We start from the raw sequence: 21,696 nt of genomic DNA, 5'->3' as shown, positions 1-21,696 counted from the left end.
ACACTGTGCTTTTGCTATAGGCCTCCAAGATTTTGGCCTAGTCTGCCAGTAGGCCCAGAGGTACTCATCATGGGTGCATGAAACAACTGTTTCTTTGTTGTCAGTTGAATTTAAAGATAATTTATAGAATGGACGCAATTGGATTGAATTGCAAAATGTTTTTTTGGGGGGTTCACTTTTTTGGTGTGTGTTAGGCCTTTTTAGTCAGTAGGCCTAGAGGCACTCCTGGGTGCATGAAACAACTGTTCTGTGGTGTCTGTTTAATGTAAACATCATTTATGGCATTGGATTGAATTGCAAAATGTGGTTTTTGGGGTGTAGTTCACTTTTTGGGTGTGTGTTAAATAAATGCCTTTACTGCATGTGTATGTGTTGCTGTTGTGTAACTTTCCAACCTGTTTAGCCATGTGGATTTTTGTTTTTGCATTAAAGCTGTGTTGTTTAACAGGCATCCTTTGTCTGGCCATATAGGCCTGCTTGAGTGCATTGTTTTCCGGGCCTTGTGTCTGTGATGAGTGACCATGTGGCTGGGAGCCATTTTGTGGTGGTAGTTAGTAGTGTGCTGTTTTTGCCACATAGGCCTGTGTGTCTTTCCATTGTTCCTCTTGACTTACTGCTTCCATCCCCATTGCCAGCTGCAGGTCCCTAATGCTGCATCCATTCCACATGATGCACAAATTAAGGTCAAACAGGTTCCACTACATTTGTATTTTTATTTTTGTTCTTTGCTGTTCTTATTCACTTGTAGTAATTTAAGCACAATAAATTCCACAGTTGACTAATGTTCTTCTGGCTTTTTTGCTTTTAGGTGCACAAAAGACTGAGGAGGAGGTGTCTGTCATCATCGCCTGTTGTACTGCCAGATAGAAGTCCTGCTATTGTACACGAAGTGACGTGTGACCTGACCAGACCTCTCTGTAACTTGTGCAACTGAGTGCTGCTGACATTTGAAGAAGATGGGCCCAAAGAAAGCAGGTACCAGGTCCTCCAAGACCAAGAAAGTTGCTGAGAAGAAGGAACAGAAGAAGGAAGTGACACTTAAGTCTGGTGTTCTGCCCCAAACCTTTTTTGGGAAAACAAAAATTACGCCTGAAGCAGGAGTGTCTGGGGGACAGGCTGGGGGAGCCAGCACCTCCGCATCAGTGGGCCCAACCCACCAACCCAGGCTCAAGCACATGAGTGTGAAAGAGGTAGCCTGCCTAGTGGTGCAAACCAGTGATGCTGAGCCTGAGTCTGAGATAAACATATCACTATCTCAAAGTAGTACACAATCAATGCAGGAGGAAATACAGCAGATAAGGGTCACCAACAGCTGCAACCACCGCCCACAATAGTAGTTGTTCTTCCCGAAGTAGGGGTAGTTCAGGAAATCAAGCCTCATGCAGAGGAAGAAGAAGAGGGAGCCACTCATTCAGAAGATCCATTGTCTTCCACATCCCCAGCAAGGAAAAGAAGGGTTAGTCCATCGAGTTCTTCACCAAGCATCCCTTCTGATGATCTAGAGGCCACTTGGGAGCCACAACCTGAGCCTTTGAGGGAGACACATCCCAAGACCAGGCTAGGGAAAAGGAAGGTTCTAGAAAGCCTTACACTTTTGGGGGTCGATATACAACAGCAGGATGATGATGTGCCAGTCATCATGGACATTACTCCTGCCCCAGTGCAGACCAACATTAGCACTTCCCAAATTGCTGTGAGGGATTTGGCACGGATAACACCAACACAGGTAACACCAACACCACCAACAGCTTCCATATTTGCATTAACAAAGGCCAGCAGCAACCTACATCCAGCACACCACCACCTCAGATGAAGTAGATAGTGGTAATTGTACTGCACAGAGTCAAATTCAACGCACACTCTTCAGTTCATCCAGCGGCATTGGAAGTAGAACCTCCAGCAGGAGACAAAAGCTAATCTCGACAGTTTAGGACTTCTTTACGGTTAGCAAAAAGGAGGAGAACATTGCTATATGCTCTATTTGTAATACCTCTGTTAGTGAGGGTAAACTTTGTACAAACTATGGTACAGGAGGCCATATAACCCATCTGAAAAAACACCACTTGATCAACTTGGAGGACCACTTTCACAGCATAACAACTGCAACCATTACTCTTGGTGGGGATAAAAGAGTAGAAGATCCAATCATGGTAATAAAAGGAAGATGAGGGAGACATTCTCTCTGATAGTGGTACACAATGTAACCCTGTCCCCAGCAGTGCAGTGGAACTGTCCACATCCTCCTCAGCAACTTCCCAGTGGCACAAGAGTAAGAGTCAGCCTGAGACCCCAAAGAGTAGCAGAATGAAAGAAAAGTGTGTTGTTGAGCCTACCAGAAAGGAAAACCATGCCGCCTACCATTATCAGCATGTTTACTGGGGCGGAGGGGCAGTACAATTGCAACCACCCACTAGCACATTTGTACAATGCGACGCTGGCTCGGATTTTAGCACTGAACCTTCTCCCTTTTTCTTTTGTTGAAGGGGTGGGTTTTCTTGAATTTGTGACAGCCATCTGCCCAAAATGGCAGGATCCCAGCCGCTACTATTATGCCAGAGTTGCTGTTACAGTACTACATCACGACATGCTGGAATTGCTTGGAAAAGTCTTGAAGCAGAGTGCTGTTCAGAGTATCCACCTGACAACAGACATGTGGACCAGTGCCAAGCCACTGATTACATGTGCATCACTGCACACTGGATCTCTTTGGTGGGGATTAGAGAACAGATATCTGCTGGTGTTGACGCTGCTGAGATTTTTCATGCCACTCGCAAGCATGCAACTGTAGCCATGTTTGCCATGAAGAAAGCTCATACTGCTGCAAATATTTTGGATGAGTTTAACATGCACACATTTCAGCCAATCTTCTAAAGCCGGGAAGCAGCTGAGGATCATTCAACGTGACCATAAAATGCCAGTCAAACTACTCATCCAGGAGGTGCCAGCACCTTGGAACTCAACTTATTACATGCTTGATCGCCTGTTTGAGCAGTACATACCACTCAATGCTTATGTCATGCAAAGATTAGGGGATCCTACTGTAAGAGGCATGACTGTTGAGATCGGCCAATGGGACCTCGTTAATTGCCTGACAGAGATGCTACTTCCTTTTGAGTTCTTCACATGTGAAGTCAGCAGGGAGAACAGTAATATGGGCCAAGCTATCCCATTGTTGCACATGCTAGAGCAATAGCTGAAGGAGGTGTCTGAAACATACGCAGGAGTGGATGACAAACAAGACATATATTTTTTGGTGGACTACTTAGCCATTCGCTTATGTACAAATACAACAATTCAAAATAACATTGTGTCACATCCACATTACATTACTGTCACAATGTTGGATCCACGGTAAAAAGTATTTCTGAACAATAAGGCAGTAATTCCTTTTTCAGAAGTGAATTTTGCGAAGTTCAAAACTTTGATAGCTGAGCAAGCCACTGACTTTGAAAATGAACGTCTGGTGATTAAAGGCCCCCCCACCCCAGGCCTGAACAAGTACTACAGGGCATCTAGAGTCAATTTCTACTTCAGAGCCTGCGGGCAGCGCGTTTGCCTCCCAGCAGTCACCAACACTGCCAATAACATCAACAACAGAAAGAACAGGATCATCAGTCACAGTAAAATCGGCAACAGATTGGTTTCTACAGCAGGGGTATGGCAAGTCCAGTGCTGATGCAAAGGCAAAAGAGTCCGAGCACATTGGAGCAACCCTAAGCATTGAGCGGACGGTTCAGGCCTATTTGATGACCCTAAAGAGGACTTCATGGATCGAAACCCATTGGTGTATTGGTATGGGAAAAGAAGCCAATGGACAGTGCTCAACAGGATGGCGATAAAGTATTTGGCATCCCCTTTTGCAAGTGTCTCTTCTGAGCATGTTTTCAGTGCTGCTCGTGTCATCGTAACTTTGAAAAGGACCAGTCTCTCGCCCAAGAGAGTGGAGAGGTTAACCATGATCAAAATGAATCAGAACTTTATACCACAGGAGTACAAAATACCTGAATCACTGCAGGAAGAGGAGAGCAACTTCGATGATGGAATTAGTGTGTTAGATGACCTACTTCAGTTCGAACTTCCAGGGTTTGAGGATGAGCTCTTCTTCCCTGACAAATAGGCTTTCAAACTGTTACTTTCTTTCTTCCTTTATTTGTGTGTGTATCTATCTTTCTGGTTCAAATCAAATCACTGTAAACAAACAGGGGGAGAGGAGGATATTAGAGACTAGGTCGTCCTCCTAAGAGTCAATAAGAAACAAAAGCGGGTCCCAGTCCTGGGACCCTGAGACCTAGCTCAGTTCAGGTGTATGGTTATGTTAAATCATAATACCTTAAAGAAAGAAAAATGTCTTTCTAGTGTCCCCTCACTCACCGGGGTTTCCCCACGGTGACATGCTTCATCATTGGGGCCCTCCCAGTTCTCTACGAAAAGGGGCGTGCTGCGACTCACGGACTACGTAGGAGCACTTTAGTGTGAAATGACTATGTGTGGTGCAAAAAAGAATAATAAGTGGAGTGGGTGTGTGTGAGTATTAAAAATACCATACTTAGTGGGCCTAACTGTTTTATTGAGCTCCTATGTAGGTATATTAAAAGTGGGGTTAATGTCACTGTAGGGCAACCTATAATGTGGTTGACTCAGTGATCAATATGGTCGACATGTTTCATGCTACCCCCTAGCATTTCTTCAGGACCATGCAGGGACCAGCCCTGCATATGCCACTCCTAAATCCCAATAGTGGGGATAGTGAATAAATCAAAAAGATAAAGCAATATTATTTGCATGCATTTCTAGTAAAATACATACTTTTGTTCCTCTCAATTGGTAGGTGTTTTTAAAGTGAGAAATGACACTTCCTGGTCACTCTGGGGGGTCGATTTCACTTATGGGATACACTGATCCTGTATGGTGAAATCGCGTATTTCTACCTACTCAGTACACCTCCCCGTAGATGCGGTCCCGGGGAGGTGTACTGAGTACGTAGAAATACGCGATTTCACCATACAGGATCAGTGTATCCCATAAGTGAAATCGACCCCCCAGAGTGACCAGGAAGTGTCATTTCTCACTTTAAAAACACCTACCAATTGAGAGGAACAAAAGTATGTATTTTACTAGAAATGCATGCAAATAATATTGCTTTATCTTTTTGATTTATTCACTATCCCCACTATTGGGATTTAGGAGTGGCATATGCAGGGCTGGTCCCTGCATGGTCCTGAAGAAATGCTAGGGGGTAGCATGAAACATGTCGACCATATTGATCACTGAGTCAACCACATTATAGGTTGCCCTACAGTGACATTAACCCCACTTTTAATATACCTACATAGGAGCTCAATAAAACAGTTAGGCCCACTAAGTATGGTATTTTTAATACTCACACACATCCACTCCACTTAGTATTCTTTTTTGCACCACACATAGTCATTTCACACTAAAGTGCTCCTACGTAGTCCGTGAGTCGCAGCACGCCCCTTTTCGTAGAGAACTGGGAGGGCCCCAATGATGAAGCATGTCACCGTGGGGAAACCCCGGTGAGTGAGGGGACACTAGAAAGAAATTTTTCTTTCTTTAAGGTATTATGATTTAACATAACCATACACCTGAACTGAGCTAGGTCTCAGGGTCCAAGGACTGGGACCCGCTTTTGTTTCAAATCAAATCACAACAAATCCATCACCACTGTCTTTTCTCTTCATATCCACATTGGAGTTGCACCTCTATGCATTTAACTGCCCACTCCTCAGAGTCCTGCTCCATCTTCCTGACTCGCCCTGAATAAATTTCCATCAAACAAGACATTGTATGGAGAATAGTACAAGAAATGTTGCCTCTAACAGTCCCTCCAGAAGAAGTGAAACATGACTATAGCTATCCTCCTTATGTTTACGTTACGTTCGGGGAGGCTCGTTTCCAATAAGCTGCTGAGAGAGACATCTTAAGTAAGCAGCAAGACGCAGCACTCAAGAAACCGGCTTTTTGCAAGTAGAGCCATTGATGAAGGGAAAGACTCCCAAAACCGGTCTGGCAAGGAAGCTACTTGAATGCCTGTGATCCTGCGCTCCTCTGTATGCAGCAGCTTTTGAATAAAGTGGAACACTTATAACTTACCTCGTGGCTGATTCCTCAAGGGCAACCTTTGTGAATTTATGTTAAGCGGCCATGCTCGGTCGCGGAAGAAGCCCGCTGCACTGCGGCCCTGTAGTGACACCACTCCGGTGCCGTTACGTTCGGGGAGGCTCGTTTCCAATAAGCTGCTGAGAGAGACATCAGAAGTAAGCAGCAAGACGCAGCACTCAATCCACTGGGATGTGAATAATTATTTTAATTCTTGCAAATGGTGACAGACTTATAGAAGTAAGACTTTTAGCACTACAAGGTCCAGTAGGCTGTGCATACAGCCACGCCCACTGGGGCAGACCCTGAAAATGAAATAAAACGTGCATGATTAAGAAACCGGCTTTTTGCAAGTAGAGCCATTGATGAAGGGAAAGACTCCCGAAACCGGTCTGGCAAGGAAGCTACTTGAATGCCTGTGATCCTGCGCTCCTCTGTATGCAGCAGCTTTTGAATAAAGTGGAACACTTATAACTTACCTCGTGGCTGATTCCTCAAGGGCAACCTTTGTGAATTTATGTTAAGCGGCCATGCTCGGTCGCGGAAGAAGCCCGCTGCACTGCGGCCCTGTAGTGACACCACTCCGGTGCCGTTACGTTCGGGGAGGCTCGTTTCCAATAAGCTGCTGAGAGAGACATCAGAAGTAAGCAGCAAGACGCAGCACTCAATCCACTGGGATGTGAATAAATATTTTAATTCTTGCAAATGGTGACAGACTTATAGAAGTAAGACTTTTAGCACTACAAGGTCCAGGAGGCTGTGCATACAGCCACGCCCACTGGGGCAGACCCTGAAAATGAAATAAAACGTGCATGATTAAGAAACCAGCTTTTTGCAAGTAGAGCCATTGATGAAGGGAAAGACTCCCGAAACCGGTCTGGCAAGGAAGCTACTTGAATGCCTGTGATCCTGCGCTCCTCTGTATGCAGCAGCTTTTGAATAAAGTGGAACACTTATAACTTACCTCGTGGCTGATTCCTCAAGGGCAACCTTTGTGAATTTATGTTAAGCGGCCATGCTCGGTCGCGGAAGAAGCCCGCTGCACTGCGGCCCTGTAATGACACCACTCCGGTGCCGTTACGTTCGGGGAGGCTTGTTTCCAATAAGATGCTGAGAGAGACATCAGAAGTAAGCAGCAAGACGCAGCACTCAATCCACTGGGATGTGAATAATTATTTTAATTCTTGCAAATGGTGACAGACTTATAGAAGTAAGACTTTTAGCACTACAAGGTCCAGGAGGCTGTGCATACAGCCACGCCCACTGGGGCAGACCCTGAAAATGAAATAAAACGTGCATGATTAAGAAACCGGCTTTTTGCAAGTAGAGCCATTGATGAAGGGAAAGACTCCCGAAACCGGTCTGGCAAGGAAGCTACTTGAATGCCTGTGATCCTGCGCTCCTCTGTATGCAGCAGCTCTTGAATAAAGTGGAACACTTATAACTTACCTCGTGGCTGATTCCTCAAGGGCAACCTTTGTGAATTTATGTTAAGCGGCCATGCTCGGTCGCGGAAGAAGCCCGCTGCACTGCGGCCCTGTAGTGACACCACTCCGGTGCCGTTACGTTCGGGGAGGCTCGTTTCCAATAAGCTGCTGAGAGAGACATCAGAAGTAAGCAGCAAGACGCAGCACTCAATCCACTGGGATGTGAATAATTATTTTAATTCTTGCAAATGGTGACAGACTTATAGAAGTAAGACTTTTAGCACTACAAGGTCCAGGAGGCTGTGCATACAGCCACGCCCACTGGGGCAGACCCTGAAAATGAAATAAAACGTGCATGATTAAGAAACCGGCTTTTTGCAAGTAGAGCCATTGATGAAGGGAAAGACTCCCGAAACCGGTCTGGCAAGGAAGCTACTTGAATGCCTGTGATCCTGCGCTCCTCTGTATGCAGCAGCTTTTGAATAAAGTGGAACACTTATAACTTACCTCGTGGCTGATTCCTCAAGGGCAACCTTTGTGAATTTATGTTAAGCGGCCATGCTCGGTCGCGGAAGAAGCCCGCTGCACTGCGGCCCTGTAGTGACACCACTCCGGTGCCGTTACGTTCGGGGAGGCTCGTTTCCAATAAGCTGCTGAGAGAGACATCAGAAGTAAGCAGCAAGACGCAGCACTCAATCCACTGGGATGTGAATAATTATTTTAATTCTTGCAAATGGTGACAGACTTATAGAAGTAAGACTTTTAGCACTACAAGGTCCAGGAGGCTGTGCATACAGCCACGCCCACTGGGGCAGACCCTGAAAATGAAATAAAACGTGCATGATTAAGAAACCGGCTTTTTGCAAGTAGAGCCATTGATGAAGGGAAAGACTCCCGAAACCGGTCTGGCAAGGAAGCTACTTGAATGCCTGTGATCCTGCGCTCCTCTGTATGCAGCAGCTTTTGAATAAAGTGGAACACTTATAACTTACCTCGTGGCTGATTCCTCAAGGGCAACCTTTGTGAATTTATGTTAAGCGGCCATGCTCGGTCGCGGAAGAAGCCCGCTGCACTGCGGCCCTGTAGTGACACCACTCCGGTGCCGTTACGTTCGGGGAGGCTCGTTTCCAATAAGCTGCTGAGAGAGACATCAGAAGTAAGCAGCAAGACGCAGCACTCAATCCACTGGGATGTGAATAATTATTTTAATTCTTGCAAATGGTGACAGACTTATAGAAGTAAGACTTTTAGCACTACAAGGTCCAGGAGGCTGTGCATACAGCCACGCCCACTGGGGCAGACCCTGAAAATGAAATAAAACGTGCATGATTAAGAAACCGGCTTTTTGCAAGTAGAGCCATTGATGAAGGGAAAGACTCCCGAAACCGGTCTGGCAAGGAAGCTACTTGAATGCCTGTGATCCTGCGCTCCTCTGTATGCAGCAGCTTTTGAATAAAGTGGAACACTTATAACTTACCTCGTGGCTGATTCCTCAAGGGCAACCTTTGTGAATTTATGTTAAGCGGCCATGCTCGGTCGCGGAAGAAGCCCGCTGCACTGCGGCCCTGTAGTGACACCACTCCGGTGCCGTTACGTTCGGGGAGGCTCGTTTCCAATAAGCTGCTGAGAGAGACATCAGAAGTAAGCAGCAAGACGCAGCACTCAATCCACTGGGATGTGAATAATTATTTTAATTCTTGCAAATGGTGACAGACTTATAGAAGTAAGACTTTTAGCACTACAAGGTCCAGGAGGCTGTGCATACAGCCACGCCCACTGGGGCAGACCCTGAAAATGAAATAAAACGTGCATGATTAAGAAACCGGCTTTTTGCAAGTAGAGCCATTGATGAAGGGAAAGACTCCCGAAACCGGTCTGGCAAGGAAGCTACTTGAATGCCTGTGATCCTGCGCTCCTCTGTATGCAGCAGCTTTTGAATAAAGTGGAACACTTATAACTTACCTCGTGGCTGATTCCTCAAGGGCAACCTTTGTGAATTTATGTTAAGCGGCCATGCTCGGTCGCGGAAGAAGCCCGCTGCACTGCGGCCCTGTAGTGACACCACTCCGGTGCCGTTACGTTCGGGGAGGCTCGTTTCCAATAAGCTGCTGAGAGAGACATCAGAAGTAAGCAGCAAAACGCAGCACTCAATCCACTGGGATGTGAATAATTATTTTAATTCTTGCAAATGGTGACAGACTTATAGAAGTAAGACTTTTAGCACTACAAGGTCCAGGAGGCTGTGCATACAGCCACGCCCACTGGGGCAGACCTTGAAAATGAAATAAAACGTGCATGATTAAGAAACCGGCTTTTTGCAAGTAGAGCCATTGATGAAGGGAAAGACTCCCGAACCCGGTCTGGCAAGGAAGCTACTTGAATGCCTGTGATCCTGCGCTCCTCTGTATGCAGCAGCTTTTGAATAAAGTGGAACACTTATAACTTACCTCGTGGCTGATTCCTCAAGGGCAACCTTTGTGAATTTATATATATATATATATATATATATATATATATATATATATCGTCAAAACAAAACCCTTTCAGGCATAGAGTGACGCATAAATTATGCAAAAACGAAGGAGAGAACTCTGGGTAGGTCTCAGTTTAGGTGGAAAGCAGCTCCTGTTAGAGCACTCTCAACACCAGCGACACTCTAGATCTGCTCACCTCAAATGTCTGTTTTTCTATCAAAGTTTTTGAGCATAGGATTAGACAGTGCTATCCATGCCGAGATAGAAAATGACAAAGTCTTTCGCCATTTAAACAGCAAAGTCTTTAAGCATAGGACTAGTACAGTACAGTTCTTGCCGAGCTGTCAAATAACAAAAGTCATTTATCACTCCAGGCACAATATTACATCTTTGAATTGGTAAAATACCAACTCAAGCCAACCTGAAATGAATAAAAGCAACCCCTGACACAGTGTTTCGCTCTAATTAGAGCTCTTCAGAGAGGTATAGCTTTGTCCAGACACAAGGGAGCACCCAGTATTAAGTCAAAACAAAACCCTTTCAGGCATAGAGTGACGCATAAATTATGCAAAAACGAAGGAGAGAACTCTGGGTAGGTCTCAGTTTAGGTGGAAAGCAGCTCCTGTTAGAGCACTCTCAACACCAGCGACACTCTAGATCTGCTCACCTCAAATGTCTGTTTTTCTATCAAAGTTTTTAAGCATAGGATTAGACAGTGCTATCCATGCCGAGATAGAAAATGACAAAGTCTTTCGCCATTTAAACAGCAAAGTCCTTAAGCATAGGACTAGTACAGTGCAGTCCTTGCCGAGCTGTCAAATAACAAAAGCCATTTATCACTCCAGGCACAATATTACAGCTTTGAATTGGTAAAATACCAACTCAAGCCAACCTGAAATGAATAAAAGCAACCCCTGACACAGTGTTTCGCTCTAATTAGAGCTCTTCAGAGAGGTATAGCTTTGTCCAGACACAAGGGTGCACCCAGTATTAAGTCAAAACAAAACCCTTTCAGGCATAGAGTGACGCATAAATTATGCAAAAACGAAGGAGAGAACTCTGGGTAGGTCTCAGTTTAGGTGGAAAGCAGCTCCTGTTAGAGCACTCTCAACACCAGCGACACTCTAGATCTGCTCACCTCAAATGTCTGTTTTTCTATCAAAGTTTTTAAGCATAGGATTAGACAGTGCTATCCATGCCGAGATAGAAAATGACAAAGTCTTTCGCCATTTAAACAGCAAAGTCTTTAAGCATAGGACTAGTACAGTGCAGTCCTTGCCGAGCTGTCAAATAACAAAAGCCATTTATCACTCCAGGCACAATATTACAGCTTTGAATTGGTAAAATACCAACTCAAGCCAACCTGAAATGAATAAAAGCAACCCCTGACACAGTGTTTCGCTCTAATTAGAGCTCTTCAGAGAGGTATAGCTTTGTCCAGACACAAGGGAGCACCCAGTATTAAGTCAAAACAAAACCCTTTCAGGCATAGAGTGACGCATAAATTATGCAAAAACGAAGGATCGAACTCTGGGTAGGTCTCAGTTTCCACCTAAACTGAGACCTACCCAGAGTTCTCTCCTTCGTTTTGGCATATATATATATATATATGATGTGCTTGCAAACTACTGTGAGTCAAGGGAGTATTCTGAAAATACAACTTATATTCCCCTCGGCTTTGCTACTCTGGCGCCGTTTCTTTTACATTCTCTTCAAACTAAGACTCTGCATCCAGTGACAGTCTCCAACTATGCTATTTATGATGAATACATCCAGGTTTCCATCCATTCAAAGTAAATGTCTATCATTCTTCTTAATCTCTCAATTAACCTTTTTTTGTTTCACCAACAACCACCCATGCGTCCTTCCTTGCTTGCCTTTGGCCTTGAGTTTGACCCAAACACCGCTGATGATTCTTTGCTATCCAGTATCCACCCATATGGTGTCGCCCACCCAGGCAGGCATGTTTTCTTTCACCTTCCACCCATCCTTCAAAACCCATGCATCTGATTCCTATCAGCCACCTATGCATGCTTCCAACGTATCCTTCTCTGCCAGTCATATTAGATCTCGCTCGTCCTTCCTCGTTCTACCCTTCTTTCCTTTTTTGTTCACCACATCCATCAAGGTCATCTGATCTGATCTGACCTTTAGTCTTCTCCATAAAACTTTCACAGCTTAGTTGGCGTCAGATAGAAGAGGCCATTGGTTATTCAACTCACATGGCTAATGCTATTGCTAATGCTAAGTAAAGGGTGTCTTCTTCAACCATTGTATAATGTTCACTACAACTTCATACTTACTAAATCTCAACAGTTCAGTGAGTCAGGTGAACACCCTTCCAGCTAGTGTAATGTCTATAAGTAAGGAATATAACTTACCACTGCTCGCTACTGCTGCCGGCTCACCCCCTTTAGCTCCCGCATCCCCTGCCCATTCTGGAATGGCCGCATCGCCATCGCCGCTGGCCCCGGCACTGGTGGTCGGTAGTACGCCTAGAAAAAACATTACACAATTTTTAGATGCATGTACACCTCCCCCTACTTATTCTTTTTCACTAGCAAGATTGAAAAAATACTAAGTTAAAACATACATATACAACATACATCCCCAGTCTAAATTGGGTACTACTAGAGTAGAGTCACTAGACCCTAGTAGTGTTATGGTCCCTAGGGTGATTATAGTCTACTCTACTCTTTGCAAAGTTAGCCTGAGCCATGCAACCATTTTAGCTTCATGTCTTTTGCGCACGTTATCTCACAGCTTGTTGTGTAAGACGCCTTTGAGCCCCCCTGAGCTCATACAAGCTACTTTGTTATGGAGTTCTGGTTAGTCCGTTTTGCTTAGCCATAACATGTTACACTTTTTGGCATGACTGCGAAATGCTTGCATTATACTATCTAATGCGCACCATTTTTCTTATAACAGGCAGAAGATTCCCTCCTACGAAGCAAAGATTTACAGAGCTTATGATGCATATAGCCAGTACTTCTACGTTCTAAGGCGAGGGGTCTCCCAGAATTCGCACAGATCTTTTGTCTTCTAAGCACTTGTAACAATGTTTATTGTTTTAATCCTAAGCATTTTGCTGTTGGAGCTGGCTGTAGTATACTGAATTATAGAACAATGTACTGAGCTTGTTAGTTGAAATAAATAAACCTTTTGAACTTACACATAGACTCTGTGGTATTTGGCGTGGTGGTGGACTTACACGAGTGTGTGAGCGAAAGGGTTTTATGTTCTGGCTTGTGTAATCATTTGGTATCTTCGAGTGGGATTCAGGGGACCTAATCAGACACTATAGCTAGTCGGTCAGGGGATTGTGGCCGGGTTCTGACTGAAGTGTGAGGAAAGTCCAACCTCCCATCACCAGCATCCTATTTCTTGTGCATGGTTCTGTATGTGGCTGTGCAGAATCCCCACAACTGTAGTAGTATGTACTATATCCTATCAAAAATAGTTAAATATCTGGTTGGGCATTTTGTTGGTGGGAGTTGTCAAAACCTCAAGATTTAGAAGACTAGAAGAGGACAACTCAAAGGACTGGACTCAGTGACTAGAGCTATTGGTCAATCTGAGTTTAAAACCTTTTAAATAAAGTGTGGCCAACTGGGCAAGCTTAGCTACAGACAGACTAATAGTAGTAGTACAGAAAGTCATAGCAGAGGCAGTTAGAACTTAGAGGCAGGGATAACAAGAATTTAGAAACAGATAGTCAAAATCAAAGAACATTTTGTAAAAAATAGAATTAGGAAGTGGAACCAGAATTAATAGTTCGGAAAAAATGAGGTGCAGTAAAAGTTAGTGTAATATAATCATTAATATTAACCACTGGAGGACTTACTGGGGCCAACAGCAGAGCCCTCAGTAGAGGAGTGGTCCTTGGTTGTCCCGCCGACTGGGACCCTGTCTTCTTGCCCCTGGGTGCTGCTGATCATGTAAGATATAATAAAGAAAGAGACAAACATTAATGATTGTTGTGAAACAAATAAAATATTTTGTTTTAAATGCTTAAAAAACAATTTAGGAAACAACAATTGCAAAAAAATTGACCTATCTAATCAGATCGACTAGTAGTATTATTGTGGGATTCACTGCCAATCTCCTTATTTATGAACACTAATCCAGTGTTCCATTTTGATTCCAGAATACTAACAAAGCCTAAGTACCACTTGACCTAGCCCACCTATTCCAGATGGGCCAATTGTTCACTAAGTCTGTATTTACATTTATTTTAGCCCTCAAAAATGCATAGATGAGATGGAGTCTATTTGACAGGAGGACAAAGGAAGGACAGAGTCTCTCTAGCAATAGCATTACCTAACTTCAGTTCTCTAAAGTAAACTCTTACATAATCAGCCCAAGCAAGCGCAAAGTTGCAAACAAGTAAGAGTAGTGCCAAGCACCTGTGTCCTACAATCTCAGAAGATTTTGAAATGTACTTTACCTGCAACGTAAGCAGCAGTATTCTTGCTATTCGGAAAAAATTTATACACAATACTACTTATACTACTAGTATACATTAGCTACGCACCAAGTCCCACAACCTCGACACATAGCAGGTCCAACAGGTCCTGCTGCCGGTCCAAGATGTCTGTCCACCGGGCCAGCTGGTTATGGGTACGCCGGACCCCTGAGCAGCAAAACACTGCCCGGCGCACCTTCGCCCACCGGCAGTGACGCTCCTGGGTAGGGTACCCGGAGCCTGGCCTGCCGCCTGCTGCCAAGGTCAAGGGGTGGTGGCACTGCAAAAAAAAAAAAGGGCAGCTACCTACGCTTCACAAAAAAGCTGCCGGGCCTGTACCTCTGCAGGGCGCAGTCTGCCACAAGGCAGGCGGCTCTTGGGCGCAGGCGCCTTGCCCTTGGAGCCGGTAGTGCTACCCTTAGCCAGGGGTGTGTTGAAGGCGGAGAAGGAAATTTAGAAGGAAACAATGAAGTTAGGTGAAGAAGTAGGAGTTTAAAGAAGGAAGTAATATAAAACAGTGAAAAAGTGAAAAAAACGCAGTAAAAGTAGAAATAAAATGCAAAATATAGACTTAGGGACAGAGAGGGTTAGATAATAAATAAAAAAGATCAGAAAAACAGTGAAAAAAACTAAGGATTGCAAAGATTGAGGAAGGATAGAAAAGCGGGCCCAGAACCATAGCATAGAGTGAAAACAAGATGGCCGCACCCATCATGACTGCATGGGTAATTTCGCACAATATTTTCCCCCGAGCACGCAAAAAGCATCGCGAACAAGTAAAACGCGTTCCCGAACATGAAATGTGCATTACGAACACGCTATAAGTGACCCGGATAACAAAATAAGGCATCGCGAATGGGCGGGACAATTAAAAAACAGGATGGCCGTGCACATAGGGCAAGTTCGCGAGTCCCCGAGCATGCAAACAGTGTCCCAAACACACAAAACGCTTTCCAAGAAAAATGCATTGTGAAGGGGCGCGACAAGCAACTACGCTTGCTCACGTAGCTACGCCTATCGCTTTTACATCTTCGCGTAGCACGCCTACCCAAACTACGCCCAGGGTTAACATATATACATATACATATGTAACCAACAAAGTTCCCTGAAGCATTGAGAAAGCACACGACAATGCTCAGCCCTCCAGGCTAATCATGCAGCCTACTTGCATTCTCCGTCATCCAGTTACCACTGCCAACGCGTTTCAGGGCTCTCAGCCCCTTCTTCCTGGGCAAGAACACGACACCTGAGACCTCCATTGGTCATTTCCAGCTTTATTGAACACCATTCCCGCCTCCCGTGGCCAAGTGATCATTGCAATGACCCTTTTTACATTCTGGGGGATGGAGTTTTACATGCAGGTGAACAATCCTTTAAGTAAGTTTAAGCGTGCGTTCCCAATTTTAATTATATTATTTCCTCTTAGTGAGTCACAGAGAGTGATGGGCAGGCTTAATATGCATATTGAGCATTGTGCTGAAAGGTCCCGAAAGGTTCCGAACCACATCCTCACCCAGCTGGTAGCTGGCGTCTTCTCCAGCTGCTGATGGTGCTCTCCCCACGGCCGGGCCACCGTGCGCAGATATGTAACCAACAAAGTGCCCTGAAGCATTGAGAAAGCACACGACAATGCTCAGCCCTCCAGCCTAATCATGCAGCCTGCTTGCATTCTCCGTCATCCGGTTACCACTGCCAACACGTTTCAGGGCTCTCAGCCCCTTCTTCCTATGTAAGAACACAACACCTGAGACCTGCATTGGTCGTTTCCATCTTTATTGAACACCATCCCACCTCCCGTGGCCATGTGATCATTGCAATGTCCCTCGGTGTATTCTGGGGGATGGAATTTTGCATGTAGGTGAATAATCTCCTTTAGGTAAGTTCAAGCGTGCTTTCCCAATTTTAATTATATTATTTCCTCTTAGTGAGTCACAGAGAGTGATGGGCAGGTTTAATATGCATATTAAACCTGGGAATTTATTGAACACCATCCCCGCCTCCATGGGAGGCGGGGATGGTGTTCAATAAAGCTGGAAAATCCTAACTTTAAGACATTAGGTATTCACAGAAGGCATTTAGGAGTCCTAAAGGTAGGACTCCTAACTTCTGTGAATACCGAAATGAGTAAGTGCCTTCTGTGAATACTAAAATGGTAGTAAGTATAGGATTTTGTCTTAAGTTTGTTCTGTGAATCGGGCCCTAGAGGTTTATTATTGTACACTTCAAACTCATGTATTTCTGGTATATTTCTACAACAACCATCTCTAAAACCTATTTTCCGTTTTTGCAGAGACTTCGGAGATCGTGATGACGATGCTCATCGCGATCCCCACTGTTGCGTTGCGAAAGCGAAAAGCAATAGATGGATTTCTATAGCCACCACCACATAGAAAATGTACACACACATTTTCAACCCTAGGAACCGTTCCTGACATATAAAATGGCAGACACAACTTTCTACTCAGTCGCAACCAGTCAATCAGAGCGTTCCCCTGGGTGCATGCATTTGTGATTCATCAGGATACCTCCACAAAATATCTGCGGCCAAAGATGTCATTATCAATTTGGGATTAAATTTCTCAACAACTACTGTGCAGATTTACACCAAATAAGCAAAACACACTTTCTTGAACTGACATCTACCTTCCTGCTAAATTTGGTGTATATCCGTTTAGCGTCTCGGGCTGTCGAGGTGGCTAAAGGTTCTTATGGGAATTACCATTAAAAACACAATTTTATTTCGTACCCAAATTGTCGGTCCCCACTGCACGGATTACCCCCAAACTTCCCAATCAATTGGACCCTCAGTGAGACATTTTTGGGCACCATTTTTTGGAGATTAGTCAAACGTCTCCAAAGTTATAGCAAAGTCAAAAACTGCTTTTCCAATTGAAACTTGGTCCCTTATGTTTTCGGGTGAAATTAGTGTGAATTATTTTATTTTCGATATTTCTGTACCTATCCTTATAGGTATAGGGACACTATATTTTAAGAAACAATATTTTTAATACAATATTTGTGTCAAACAATATTTTTTACCTTGATATTGAGTCAGTGATCCTCGTATTATTGGCACGTGTTTGGTAAGCTCACAAAATGCAGCATAATAATGGTTGGATAGTATACAATTACTGGAGTGAGCTAGGCTTAATCATGAGTACATGTGATTCAGCTGTGGTATTGCGGTAAATGTGATATCCGCAAAATGCGTTATATATTTCGTCAAATCATTTCTTATTCTGCCCTTCTTTATACTTAACACTGAATCATTTTTCAGTGTTTAACTTCAATCATTTTTCATTTCCCATTAATGTGACATTTGCACCTTGACATGTTCTCTGAAGTGCTACAGCAATGCTTTATTTTGGAATGCAATGTAGCATGTAGCCATCTGTGGAAGGACTGCAATCTGAACTGGAGAGAATTGAATAACTTAAATCACGAAAGAGCATCTTATTTAGACTGATGTATGCAACTCATTTGTAAAGCCATTATCATTAAAAAGCATTTATACCTCAGAGACCTAATTCTGGAAAGGATTTTATCATATGCTAGATAATTCTCAGAACAGTTGTTAATATTAATGGTTTGTCCTGTCATAAAAAACGTGGCCCCTATTTTCGAAGCATGGAAACATGCCATTTTGTTTGGGACTACTAGATATTTAAACACAGTTGACATTTCACAAAAAATGTTAATCGTTTCATACTGGTGATTATCGAAATAGGGACTCTAGTAATCAGGAAGCAAAAGAGAGCTTGTATTTTTGTTTACAAGATTTCAAAGTTAAATGTTTAAACACAATTTTTTCTTTCATGTACAGGTGATTTTGAAATAAATGCTCATAATCTAAAATCTACCTTGATGCTGTCTTAAACCCTGGAGTATTTATTCTTACAACTGAAGCTCAGTTCTGAAGAAATATTATTAGATAACTATTTGTTCATATGTGAATGTTGTATTTGCATAGCACAAATTGAGTCAGAAGGCAGTGGAGTAATGCACAAGGTCAAAGACACAATCATCAAGTACACTGAAGTATTTTGTATCTGGTAGGGGAAGAGTACTGTCACTGCATCAGGATAGTGTTCTTTAAAGAGGTGTGTCTTCAACTCTTTTCTAAATTGCAGCAGAGTTTGGACAGTATCAATGGATGTGGGTATGTTGTCGAAGATCTTTTGTACATAGATGGAGAGGACCTGTTGCCTTGTATATACTACTTTGGAAGTCTTTGAATAGAGTCTTATGGTGTCCTGACAATATAAGACGTAGAGATGCACCACAACAATAACCAAAAGAACAAGGTTGTCATTCTTGTCTTTATTTTCTTTTGTTTCTCTTTAGTTTGTATATTTTCACACATGTGTAGTGGATACAGCCACAGTCAACACGTTTTGTCGGTAGAATGGATTTCTTTAGGGCTGCAAGTACAACAGATGTATACAGTACATAAAACACAGACTTTGTTAACAGAATAACAGAAAAGGGAAAGAACAAAAAAATATAACATCAAACGTGATATGTGACAAAATGCTTAAACATGATGTAGAAATAGTGCTTATGGTGAAGGTTATAGGTTATGTTTGAGACATGTAAAAATATAATATCTCTAACTAAAGTCAGAAACGGTTCTTATTGGGCATAAAAGCTGCCCAATGAAAATATGATCACAGCATTGTTACAAGGATAAACAGTGTTACATCACAACCATAGCTGAATGTTGACAACTACCAGGGTAATGAAATGGAAGAAAATCAGCAAAAATCAAATATACACAAATATATTTTCCAGAAAGACTTGTGTCAAAAAAACAGAATATCAAATGTATATCAAAACTATATTTGATAACAATGTCCGATACAATACAAGTTAAGATATCATAGCTCTCTGCCATAAGGACTTAATCGATCCTGACACTGTCTTGATGGGTATAGGTGATGTGTATGTCAGAAGAAAAAGGGCAAGAAAAAAAAAATGATGAGAATAATAAAAGAAGGAAAGAAATTAGAAAAATAGAGGTACACTAAGAATCAGCAATATGTATAGAAACCGTCAGAAATAGTAATGACAGGCAAAAATTATACCATGATTCAAAGCACAATGCAAGCAATATATTTGAGAGCCTAAATGAGCACACAAGTATCCCATGTTCAGAACAAGTAAGCACAAAAATTGGACCTTATGGGACACTAACGAATCACATGTCCCAAAGATTAAAAAAGAAAGAGAAAATGAGCAGTGTGGAAAACATGCCATTCCAGTAGCTATAGTAGAGAGTGAAAACGAATGCATGATATGGATTGAAAACCCTTCTCCTGCATTAACGTGAATAGTGTCCAATTAAACCACATACAGAACACTTCTGATCCCTTGCTCTAATTGTTTACTGTTCACTAGATGTTTTTGACCACCACACCTGTAACAACTCAACAGTCTTTGTCCCTATGTCCTGAACTCCACTTTTGCAAGAGCCAAACATTTCCTTTGTTTCCTCAAATCTGGTGCTTTACTACTCACCATAGTTTTTTAAGTGATATACTATTTTTCCAATCATTGATCATGCAAACTTTTTCTCGTTCTTTACTGTCTTCCAAAGCAGTCTTCGCACACCTCAAAGATACAACAGCCACAACTTTGCTTAATGTGCCTTCCCCCATGGTGAGGAAAATTGAATTTTGCCTTGTCATGTGTGCCTACGTGTTCCCCATCCTATGTTATATGTGCATGATCGATATGCATATATCCCCCTATGATCGATTAAAGACGCAATTATAGTTGTGTCCAACTTTAGTATGCCAGTTTCCAGTTCTCGTGAAAGCAACGAGTATTATGCCTATGTTGCCCACGTTTTACATTATGCACGTTAATTTATCGAATTGTCCCCGTTTCTAGGCCTCAAAGGGCCTGAACACCAGATTCAAGCTCCAGCCTCCGGAACCCACTCCGAGGAGCGAAGCAGCCCCTCCCGTATCCCTGACCCTTCACTTACTTCCTGCCGCGCAGCGCGGTGCCCGGCCTGGCTCTGCCTGCCTGTCTGCCAAGAATATGTTATGCCTCTAGTTATCAGTTCAGCTCTCCGTCTTCACATTCCTAAGCTACTGAACCGCATAAACAGCTCCAGCTCTAGTCTAGTCTTTCTGTCTCCGTGCAAGAGAATTACTGAATTAATATCCATAGAAGATTCATAGCACACACAATACATGTAGAATATATGCATGCACCAGCCTTAGTGTCAAGTAGCCTTTGCCCTGATAACTTTTAGATTCTATCAACATGTACTCCAAACACCAGATACCAGATATGCTATAGGTACATGTCGTCCTGACATCGCAGACTTTCGTCTCCTCTTCTAGTGCAGAAGTCAGAGCCCCAGTTCTCCCAGACACACGTCATAGCCCGTTTGCGCGCACCACTAGGTTAAAGGTTCCAGCTGCTCAGGTAGCCCCCTCCATGTTTCCACCCACTTTATGACACTTCTGTGACGTTCTCATCACATGTCTACGTGCACGCCCTGTGCACGCCTTCTTTTCACGCCCATGTGTTCTTATCTTACGCTTGTCACTAGTTACGCCTACTGTATGTAATGTAATTGTGATGTTTTACTATATATATCATGTAATGTTGATGAAACATCGCAGCTGCCTTCCTTGCCATTCTAATTCAGGCTGTCCCGATCCTGTCCCTTCCTTTTTGCCTGAATAAAGCCCGTTCGACTCAGATTCCTCAGATCCTGCCTCTTATTTATTGAGCTATCTGTTTTCTTTAATGTATTCAAAAATAGTACCGGTAATTAATTATTTATTTACCACATAAATGGCGCCCGAATAGGGACGAGCCCCTTCCCCACGCGCCGGCGATGTAACGCAGGCCCCCTGACCCTTCTACAGCCGTGACGGAACTCTACCGTGCACGTGCAGATATTTCTGCTTCAAGTCTCCCTCAGGCCCACGGAGGAGACGGAGACTGCGGTCCGGCATCCAGACGAGGCGGTGTGGAATGCGGTTCGTCCCGACCAGAGCCCAAGCCGAGAGAGCAAGGTCCGAGGTATCCGGAGGCCCACCTGTAACCTGTGTCCGAAGTTCGTAGTCCGACGTCGTAGCAGTCCAGTCCAGTCCGAGGCCTTCAGTTTCTGCTTCCCGGTGAGTACCGTTGCGGGGGAAGTATCTAGACAGGTTCATTAGTTTGTTCCTGGTCCGATGGGTTTGGGTAC

Source organism: Lissotriton helveticus, chromosome 6 (assembly GCF_964261635.1).
Source record: "Lissotriton helveticus chromosome 6, aLisHel1.1, whole genome shotgun sequence".
NCBI lineage: Eukaryota > Metazoa > Chordata > Amphibia > Caudata > Salamandridae > Lissotriton > Lissotriton helveticus.
Note: the sequence above shows the minus strand (reverse complement) of the source record.